Raw genomic sequence first — 11,820 nt, forward strand, 5'->3', positions numbered from 1 at the left:
TAAATCAAGAAGCAGATTCGTTTCCACTCCATTTGAAAACGTAAAGAATTTTTTCAAGTGTGTTCTTGTACACAATTTATCGATGAACTTTTGAAATTATAATAAAAAAAATTTTGTGTTTTTCATGTATTGTTTCAAGTCTAATACAATTTACGTCATCCATATGTGTAGTTTTAATCGAAGGCTTTTAGGTTTTGCTGCTTTCTTTGGAGTATTTTATCATATTTATTAGAAGATATTGCTTTAGCTAATATACCAGGAGCAACCAATTCTTTTTAGTATTTATAATCTATTTAGGTACTATTGAAGAGTCAAATACACGCTAATAGCACGAGATTGTGATGCCTTTGGCATATTCTAAATACTTTCAAGGTGTTTGGACAAATTTTTCCATTTACTTGAGTTATATATACGGGTAAAACATTATTTGCTCATTGTTATCGAGCGAAGAAGCTTTTTCCTACAATCCGTTTGAGCGACGTTTTCTGTCTACAGAATTCAGAAATTTTATTACAAACTACAGTTACTGGGCATAGGTTAGTTTCGACTTATTTTTGTTATTTTAAGTAAACACCACGCTGCCCTTAATTAATAGTCTAAACAGTTCGACTTGTACATAATATGCCAAACACACAAAATATATATAACGATATACAAAACAATGCATTAAAATAAAGATTATCAATACTAATATGTTTATGAAAATCTAAGATGTTATCGATAACTACCTAAATAAAAAAGAAACGTATTCGAAAACTCATAGCCGATAGTAATAAGGCTTTCGACCATTTCTTATCGAGTTCAGTCGTTCACGAGCTCGATTGTTTTGGTTCCATAATGCCAAAACTTCTCGATAATCTAATACTTCTTCGAATGAAGTCGAACGAAGCTCGATGATCGACTTCGAATCGAGAACCATAATACGAAACGTGGTCGATTCGATAAAATTTCAGTCGAATCGAGATACATAATGCCACCCCTGATTTTCGATCCAAATGTGTATCGCACGGGTATCGAACGGCGCACGAAACAAATCCATAAACAATTCAGAGATTAGATGTGCTGAGATGGTTAGCACAACAACTGGATATGGTTTTACGATCTTGCGCGAAAATCCATGTTCGGGTGCCATGTTCGCTCACAATAGAACAAAAGCAACAATGAATCAACGATCCAGAGAGCTGTTCGGCACTGTTTAGTCGAAATAAAAAGGATTTCTTGCGTTGGTATGAAACAATGGGCTAAAAATGGATACAACATTTTTCTCCGGGGTCATATCCGCATTCAGACGGAAAAAGCCATCCAAAAACGCAACAGGTAGCTGGAACAATCGTAACGTCAGTTTTTAGATGGTCGAGTTTAATTAACATCGACCATTTTGGAAAGGAACGTACCATCGAAAGTGATCATTTTATTGAATTATTGATGCGTTTAAAAAATAAAATCGAATAAACAGTCTCATAAGAGGAAGAAACAATTATCTTTAACCAAAACAATGCACCGTGCCACAAGTCAATAAAAACAATGGCCAAATTGAACGAATTGGGCTCCGATCTGTTCCTCATCCACCATATTTTCAATAACCTAGCCCCCAGCGACTACTGATCTCAAAAAGACACTCCAAAGAAAAATAATTGGCTGGAATGAGAGAGTCATCGTCGCAACTGAAGCCTATTTTGAGGCAATAAGTAAGAAAAGTTGTTTAACTTCTCTACGGCAACATCAAACGAGTGTAAGTCGACGGTTGAGTACTGTTTTATTTGCATTGATGATATACTTAAGCTCAACTCCTCTACTAGAAGGTGAATGTTAAGTTACTAAAAGACTTCTGTTTGCTTGTCACTTCTTACCTTACTGTTATATATCTTCACATCCTTACTCTACCTTGAGTACTCGTATTTTATAATTTTGATTTTGCTTATTATTCCGTGTTACAATAAAAATATTCTTATTGGTATAAATTATACTATTATTGCCATTGCTTTTCGCTGGAAACTTCAGGTGGGTAATTACCCACCTTTGGAATTTTCGGGTGGGTAGTACTACCCACCGTACCCACCTCTTTCACCGGCCCTGCTCAAGGGAGAGCAAAGATGTGAATATATAGAACGGAAAGGTGAGACGTGACAGAGGATCATTTAAGCAAGCAGAAATCTTTTGGTAACTTAACTTTTACCTTCTACCAGAGAAGTCGGGCTTAGGCATCTGAACAAAGCGAATCACCCGAGTCTCTGGTATGTCGAACAGTAGTGATAAAGGTCTTTTACTAACCGGCTGCCGGCAAGTAAGGTACACTCAAAATATTAATCATGTTATAGTTACGTGAAAAGCTATGTGAATATTTGTCACCCTACTTTTCACGTAGGTTTCAATGGACTGGTAATTAAAAACTGTTTAATGCATAATCAAGTAAAAGCTACGTGTTTCATAGGTAAAATATAATGTACTGCTCATATCACATTTACCTATCAGTTTATATAAAATTTAGATACCAGAGAATTACTATTATATACTGGTTGAAGTCAAAAGGGAGATTTCAGATTTTTATATAAATCTAGGAAATGAAAAATGCCATGAAAAAAAAACATTTATTTCAGAAAATTAGCATAGAATTTTAACGGCTGAAAATACAAATCAACTAATAACGACGTGGGATCTTGAATCGACAAGCCTTCAGAAATCGTTTTGTTGTCACTGCCATCCAACCGAAGCTGAAGTCGAGATCCGAGAACTCCCACAACACTACCGATGCAGGTTGAGTTCGCATCACATGGGTCCAGTGTCTCTAGCTTCATATCGATTCTGAACTCGCTTTTCGGTGGACCAACAGCCCGTTTGAAGCATTCGACAGGAGCGGGCATACTTCCGGACTCACGCAGGCACTCGGTCCAGTCGAACACATGGAAACTTTCATACTGGAATGATCCGGTCGATGTAGTACAAAATTGTAATTAAATAACATTTTCCGCAAATATTTTCACTACTCCCACTTTGGCCACTGTTCGCCATTTCCAAAATCGAGTTTTTCACACTGGAAATTCACTTAGATTGTTTGACGTTTGGTCAATTCACGTAAAACTTATGTGATGACTCTATTCATTTTAGGGGATGTTCGTGTAACATTCAATTTGACATTTGAAACCAGTTTACGTGATTTTTCAAGTGAATCGAACGTGAATTTTGAGTGTAAGTAACTATAGTCAGAAGGATTTATCCCTCCTTCCAGAGATGCACAATAGAGTCGTTTTTGTAAAATCTCTAAATCCTTTCCAGGGCTGAAGATTTAGTTAAATGTGCATTAAGCACCTGCAAATCATTCAGTTTACTTTCGAAGATGCAGAACGATTTGTTTTGTTTTGTTTTCAGCTGTCCTTAAACCTTACCCGCTGAATGTGTTGTTTCCATGTCGTCTTTATTCTTCTTTTTCAAATTTGACTGGTAATCTTCACAGATAAAAATATTTTGAAAACTTACATCTACTTGCATGAACATGTTTGGAGCAGGAAATTGCAAATAATGTTACATCACTGTTGTTTATTTTGTAATATGCTTTAAAGGAAAATTAAGTGATAATTTAAATCAACAGTCATTTTCTTTGAAAAATTAATGTATTTCAATTTAGTTTTATCAATGATAGTTCTCAATCGAATTTCGATTCAAATGTGATCCATTTCATAATTTATATGTCATGTAAATATCATTAATTTTTTCGGTGTTGACAACGCCTTCTTTCTTAGAAGTTACACCTAATGATTTTACTGTGTTAGTATGAATTGCACACTACACCGTTAGGCAATCGAGGAAACAAATTGACGTATAAATGGTAAAATTAGTCACTGATAATTTATTTTCTCCGCTGATTGTGCGCTCGAAAGCACGTTATAAATAAAAGTTCTGCTATCTTTGGAAGCTTTTAGTAGAAAAAAAAAAAGTAATCAAGTTCCAACATGTTCATCGTAAAATCGGTTTTAAATTGTCTACTCGTAGTTATTTTCATCGCAAAAGGACTTGGTATACCAGTAATTTCCGTAGAATACTTACCCATTGGTGAAGGATGTAACGATCCTGGTGGTTGGTTCTCGCCTGGAAGTCCTTACGTTTGTTTCTGTAATCATTGGAAAATAGTTCAAACCTGTCGAGAAGACCAGTGGGCAGGATGATGAAGACATCTTTCGTAATGTGATGTGATGATCAAATTGATGTTTCAATGTTTTTTTTTGTAATAAAAGCAACCTTGCTCAGTCCTGAACAGTTCTCTATTATGAATATATACGCTTTAATTGAGTCACATGTTTCAGTTTTATACTTTCGCTCCACTATTTTACTTACTTTTTATGTGTATATACCAATTTCTTAACATGACATAGCACACTGGAACCTCAAAACATCGCGTTATTTCTAATTTTTCTGTAACTGAGGACAAAAACTTCAAAACTAAACTCATTCCGTTTTCTCATACTCAGTTCGAAAAAGGCGGGTGGGTAATGTCAGAGACATAACTGGATGTCGTGAATACGAAAACAACTGACATGTTCCTTAACACTTCCGAATATCAATTGTATGAACTATGCACGCATTTCCCTTTTTCACATTTTTCGCAAAAACAAAGAAAGCTTCACTTGATCTCGATTACTGTGAATTTCACACAGCGAAAAGTGCACAAATCTAAGCAAACTATTCTTAATTTGCAGTAAACTGAGGATATTTCCCTACGATTTGCAAACAACAAATCCTAATAGTTCTTTAGAAAACTTTTAAGAGCCATTAGAACGGCTGATACTGTGCAATGCTCTCCACCGTTGTTTTTTTTTCCCAATGCTAATGACTGGCAGCTGTGACGTAATCGCTCTTGTCGAAAGCGTGCAGACGACACAAAACACATCTGCTCGCAGTGGCGATACAATCCAAACTGATTCAAGTTTTGTTGAGAGGCTTGTTTCTACCTGATTTCGTTTGTAGCTTTTTCACTAATGGGCGGTCCTAACGGCTATAAAAATAGCCGCATACAGAATTTAAATGTCGATTATTTCATTTCGGATTTGCATATTTTATTGAAAGAAACTATCAATATGCTGTAGGGATTCGTTTCCAGCATTCAGAAGAGTCAAATTGCGTAGTTCTCTATGACATTAAACTCTGGAACATTTTTCGCAAAAAAAGGCTTCACTTGATCTCGATTACTGTGAATTTCACACAGCGAAAAGTGCACAAATCTAAGCAAACTGTTCTTGATTTGCAGTAAACTGAGGATATTTCCCTACGATTTGCGAACAACAAATCCTAATAGTTCTTTAGAAAACTTTTAGAGCCATTAGAACGGCTGATATTGTGCAATGCTCTCCACCGTTGTTTTTTTCCCACTGCTAATGACTGGCAACTGTGACGTAATCGCTCTTGTCGAAAGCGTGCAGACGACACAAAACACATCTGCTCGCAGTGGCGATTGAATCCAAACTGATTGAATTTTTGTTAAGAGATTTCCTTTTATGTGATTTCGTTTGTAGCTTTTTCACTAATGGGCGGTCCTAACGGCTATAAAAATAGCCGCATACAGAATTTTATTGTCGATTATTTCATTTCGGATTTGCATAATTTATTGAAAGAAATTATCAATATGCTGTAGGGATTCGGTTCTAGCATTCACAAGGACCAAATTGAGGAACTCTATTTGGCCCGTCGCTGCTGGTTGATGATTCCACTCCCACGACGTCTGCTTCCATCGAACGCACGAAAAGAAATGATCGATTTTCGACCACGGTTCCCCTTTTATACGCATTCAGTTGAAGATATGTGCCTGACTACCTCAAAATCGTCGTCCTTGCGCGAAAAACCCAAGCGAAAGTAAGGTGTTTTCCGCGTTGTTTTCAAATTTTAAGAAAACTTAATTTTTGAGTTGTTTGTGGTTATCGCACACTGTTCAAAATATTATCCTGAATTCCTGATCATATTTTTGATGAAATGGTGAAAGAATTATGTTGCTACCATTAATACAAGTCGAGATATTCACGATTAAGTTCTGCCCATTCTTCCATATGGCTAATTTTGAAAAGGCGCCCCATAGTAAAGTAAGTCGTATTCACGACAAAAATCTTATAAGATGCACATAAATGGAGCGTCGTATTTCATACAAATTTATATTCAAGAATATGTGAAATTGTGTGATTTGAAAATTACATGCCTGGAATTCGAATGAAATAAAAAAAACAAAACATCGATAGGCAGCAGCGCGGATTGAACCGAGAAACATTAGATCACAAACACATCGGTTATTCGACTGAACCGCAGAGCTCATATCTGTTCATTGAATAATTGATAAATATAAATTCTTACAGCGGCACTTGGTAGCCGAGTGCAAATTACACTTGGAGCATGTTAAATTCTGTGCAAGTGGAATATTGCGTCATTTGGAATATTAAGTAGTTGTGAAGTGTCACCTGTAAAATTCATAATTTTTTCTGTGTAGATTGTTTTCCTGCAGATGGACAAATAAGTGTTTCTAAGGAAATAGTATTAGGAAAGGAATGGTACTCAAACTGAACATTGCCATCGTTCTCAGGGATGGATAAATTATACGGAAGAGAGGAAAGTTTGATATCTTGCCTACTTTCCAGAAGGACAACGACTCATCATTCTCTTTCATAGGTATCATGGAGATGGAGATTTAGATAGATATGAGGTCTAGGATTCGCTCCAAGCTATACGGCGATACGACCAAGACATAGGTATGAAAAGTTGGTTTTTATCACAGAGAACAAATAAATTTACTGAAAATTAGAACAATCTCACCGACTACACAATTCTTGTCAAATTGGGAATTCAATCTTCATGATCACTAGTTCCATGTAATCACAAATCTCACACACATAAGATCGGTAATGAAGACAGCCTATAACGATACCATATAGGTTTCGTAATTCGAATCACACCTCTTTAAATGAAAAGTAAGCTAGAATTAACTTTCTCTCAACATAGAATCACAATCATAAAGAACTCATTTATTATATATTAAGTATTCATTTATTATATCATTATTATTATTTATTCAAAACTAGTCTAAATTGTAAACTAAGTTATTCGACCTCCAGACGAACCGACTTCGACTATACTGGTCTGAATCAGCAAATTGTTGACAAAATCATCAATATGGAACTCACTCAGATATCTCGGCCTTATGGTCTCATAACAAACTTCTGAATTTTATTCGGATCCGAGTTCCGGTTCCGGAAATATTCTACAAGTATGAAAAGTGTTTAAAATTTAGAACTGTCGTCTAAGAAGCTCAGAGAACATAATTTCAAAGTCGCAATTTGAATATTTTAGAAGAAACTGTTCTTTGAATTATCTACCGCCATGCCATCCCTTCGAAGCGCGTTTCCTTGAAGCCATTCGTTCACACGATACAGATAAAATCAGTTTCAATCCACCTAGTGGTTTAATTATGCGTTTCTCATATAACTCATATTTTTATGAGTATTGCTACCTAGAGAAATATAAAAACTAGAAAGTTTATTTGTGAATAAACTAACAAAAAATTGTCAATTAGTTATAAGTCAAATGTAGAACAATTATTCCTTATTTTGCATCGTTGCTCTAAACGACGGTTTGTAATTTTTAACACACTTCACCCTTTTATTCCGGAACTGGAGGTTGGATAGGAGTAAAACTTAAGTGCATATTTTTTCCAGGTTAATTTACCTCTTTTGCATTCATTCGTTTGAGTTAATTAAGCGAAAAAGAAACCAAACGTATAAGCAATTCACGTTAAATGAGTAGTAATACTTCTCAAGCAGCATAACAAAACTTGCTTTGAGCTAGATTTTTATTTTTATTATTATTCTCAATATAACCATTTTTAATCACAGCTGATGAATTTGGTTGTGTTTTGAAAACGTTAGAAGTGTTAGTACTTTTTTCGATCTCCCGTACACGCTATACGGAATTGAACAAAGCAGGCTGTGTGCTTCGTTCGCAAAAGTGGTGGAGTTTTCTTCTTTCATAACAGCACGTATCGATGCGTATCGGTTTTGCGTCGTCATTTTGCATAAGTTTTGACACTCATCGCCCTATAATTTCAGAACCGGAAGTCGGATCTGGATTGTACAGTTTTTTTTTAAAGAATCAAGATTTGTGAAAATCGGTTCAACCGTTGCTAAGACAGTTCGCTTTCACATCTCATCCAGGTCAGTCGATAAAACAAAACCGCTTAAGTTCGGGACAGAAGAAACCAAGTACAGTATTGTGTATGGAACATTAGAACGACCTCAAAATGTGTGAACCAAACGAACAAAAGCAGCCGCCGACACGAAAGAATACAAGAGTTGTTGCCTTCAGGCAGAGCTAAATTCGACCTTCGATACGAGAGCTTGAAGGTTTGCTTAGGGAGCAAATGCATCTTGACATTCGCAAAACACAATAATAATGTGCATTATGTGGAGCACGAGAACATTGGGTACAACATTCCTGTATATATGGAAGATAGTGCTATAGAAGTGCGTCACCGATTCATATATTCGCAGAACTATGTCCCAATACGGAGAGATTCTCTCTATCGAAAAAGAAAAGTGGAAGAATTTTTTCCCCGGTATTCTAAATGGCGTACGTTTATTACGCATACACTTGTGATTTTCGGTCAGGATACAAGAATACCGTGCAAATCACTTGTTACCTATGACAAACAGATGGCCACATGTCAATATTGCCAAAAAGCTGTTCACTACGGTGATAAACTGGACAAGGAGACAACCACACCAAAGGACAACGGTGCTTCCTTCACACCAACCCTAAGCAACCCCAGTACATCTGTGACAGCCACCAACAACAATGAAGCATCCCCTGCAACGAAACCATCAGTATCCCCTATGGAACAAAGTACACCAGCTGTAGTTAACAACTTACCCTCCAACCAACCAGCAACTGCATATTAGCTGGATTAAATTCGATGAACTGTTATAACGTGTAAACTAATCATCAAATGAACAGTATTTTTCCAAAATAATCAGTGGAATGATGAAAGGTTTCAAATAATTTTAGAAATTTATGTGCAACACAATTTTAATTTGTACTGATATTCATTCAAAGGCAAATAATGTGTTTATTCAACATAAAACTATATATTTGTCGGAGTTGTTTTTTTCACTTTCATGGGAACGGTTCACTTCTACAATGTTGAACTACTTTCCATTTATTACAGAAACAAACCCATAAAGCTTTAGGTGCAAACGTTCCGTATGGTTCATTACACCTTTCTCCGAGTGGAAGATCACCCTGATAAACTTGCGCATCAACAACTGGATAGAGTACAAACACGAAATAAAGAATTACCCGAAGGCATAAAAAGAACACGCTTAAGAAGCTCATACTGGAATGTAAATCGTTAATAGCGTTGCTGTTTATATTGAAGTTTTTTCATATGCTAGAAGCGGTTTTCAACCATTTTATCAGTGGAAACAATCGTGCAACTAATTATCATGACTGTTTAAATTTATCAGATAAATGGACTTATAAAGTTACGTGTATCCAAAGACCCGACTGAAATATTTTCTCGAAGAGCCACCAGTGATTTCAAAATCACTATCTAGTGAGAAATGAGTGTGGAAATCCGCCCAAATGTGATACTTCTTAGATACAAATTTGAAAAATTTCAATTATCGGTCGAGTTATCAGTCAGAATCAAAGTGTGACTAAAAATTCCTGTCTTTAAAGCAAGCCGAATTCATCAGAAATACAAACTTATCTCACTTATTTTTACGTTGGTTGAATAAAAAGTGGTAGACTAGATGCGGGAGTTTATTTCACTGAAAAATAAGTTTACATTTTTCACTCATAATTCTGTGCACAGCATGCACGCACAAATATCGATAAATCAGTTTGTGTTCATACCTCATTAGACACAGTCGAAAATCGCTTACAGTCGAGACGACAGAAATTGTGTGTAGTGTATTCGAAATGTGCAAATATGTTCTACAAAAACCTGAAACATGGCCTTCATGACCAAATTCGATTTGTATTGATTTCAAGCGCTACAAAGTTAGACTAGCAGCAATTGCAAATTGAAATCTTGCTATAAAAAGCAAAAAAGATTGCATCTAGATGTAAATGATGTATGTAAAATATAATATATTACTGTTTGGAACATCGTTCAATGTTTTTCGTTGTGACCGCAGTACCCTTAACAGTAACAAAACAAGTTTTGGGGGCGTTTTAATTGCTGTGTCACATAAATAAGTCAGCTCAAAGATGGAAACGGTTAATAATCAATGCTTAGAACAAGTGTGTGCGAGTGCCACTGTTAAGGGGAAAAAAAGTTCATATGTGGTGTGTACATCCCTTTTAACAGGAGTCAAACTGCCCATACTTGCATATCAGTCCCATATGGAAAATCGGCATGTCGAGAAAAAGTCGATTAAAATTTTATTTTCAATTTTTTTGCTTTATTGTGCTACCTAATGCTAAATCATAGTATTATTACATGAAATATCGGTAATACACCTTTGCTATTCCAGTATTGCAACAAATGAAATTATTGAAATTTGCACTGAATGGGACTGATATGCGGGTATTTTGCATATGGCACAGACATGAGTTGATATTTTTTTCACATTTTACAGAATAAACCCTCAACTTTTATTGAAATTTCTGAGAGTATATTGAGGATGGATTGCATTCCTCAAGCTAACTCAATATTGGCGAAAATCGATATGGGACTGATATGCGAGTATGGGCAGCAAACCATCGAAGTAATCGAGACACACATTCCCACTGTTACCCGCATAGCGTTTTGGCTACCTGGGCAGCCATGGCCACCAGATGGCTACCAAAATTGATTCAGTGACGGTTGTCAAATCCAATTTGACAAAACAAATTCGCCTGTATCTAAGCTAACCGAGCGTTATCATCTTCTCACCCTCGCTGAAAATGTCAAAGATTTCAATGTGGAAAAATCCTGGTGGATACGGTTGTATCATTTGAGTTGTTTATCTGGCAGCGGTGAGGCAGTCGGTCACCAGAATGTATGCCAGCCGTATTTTTCCAGCTGGTAGAGCAGAGCCGTAGCAACCTAGGGGGCAAGGGGGGGCTTTGCCCCACCACGCGGTTTCCGCCTCACCACGTATTTTTCTCGTATATGAAATTGATAGTAGAAAGGAAAAAAATTAAAGAATTATAAAATAAAAAGCAATAAAGAGATCTATTTGTATAGTTTATACTGCGTTCACAGTTCTTTTATTATTTTGAACAATGATATTCAACCACTTTTTTAATATAATTGCACTTTGCGATTTTTTTGTTCGTTGAATCTTAAAAGGACTGTGTCCACGTCTAAAAAATCCAGTCGCTTGTGCTCGAATGCCAGAAACGATAAATTGTTTAATCTATCAGTGGACATGCTAATACGTTGAGGCCGCATGATCCGTGTCAATGCCGAAAATGATGATTCGCATACTGCCGTTCCGGACGGAAAAGTTTCAATGGTTGCAAAAAGGTTGTATACGTTTTCCATTCCTTGGCACACCTTATACAGCTCTGTCAGTATTACAGTCTTAATTTTTTTATCTATCGGCCTCTTCAAATTGTTCAATTTCTCATTTTTTGCACGAATTTTATCAATGTATTCTTTGGCAATTTTTAGCTCAATTTCATTTGGCAATTTGATGCCTAACTCGGTCAAAGGCTGCAGCTTTTCCAAATCCATCTCATTTGCTGTATCGATAGCTGTGAGAATGGCATCGTTTTTTATGAAACGATCTGTCATTTTCATGGCTGCTGAAACCTGCTCAGAAATGAATCCGAAACCACTCTCAGAGTGATCTTAGAGGGTTTACT

The 11,820-nt window shown here is 36.2% G+C and overlaps 1 long non-coding RNA gene across 1 annotated transcript; it reads left to right on the top strand.

The window, feature by feature from the left end:
• The first annotated feature begins 10,247 nt into the window (after positions 1–10,247).
• On the top strand, positions 10,248–11,546 carry LOC131436665 (uncharacterized). The gene is made up of 2 exons (XR_009230656.1): positions 10,248–10,314; positions 10,608–11,546. It is a non-coding gene; the product is annotated as an uncharacterized LOC131436665 (long non-coding RNA).
• Positions 11,547–11,820: the final 274 nt, after the last annotated feature.

Source organism: Malaya genurostris, chromosome 3 (genome assembly GCF_030247185.1).
Source record: "Malaya genurostris strain Urasoe2022 chromosome 3, Malgen_1.1, whole genome shotgun sequence".
In the NCBI taxonomy this organism is placed as follows: domain Eukaryota; kingdom Metazoa; phylum Arthropoda; class Insecta; order Diptera; family Culicidae; genus Malaya; species Malaya genurostris.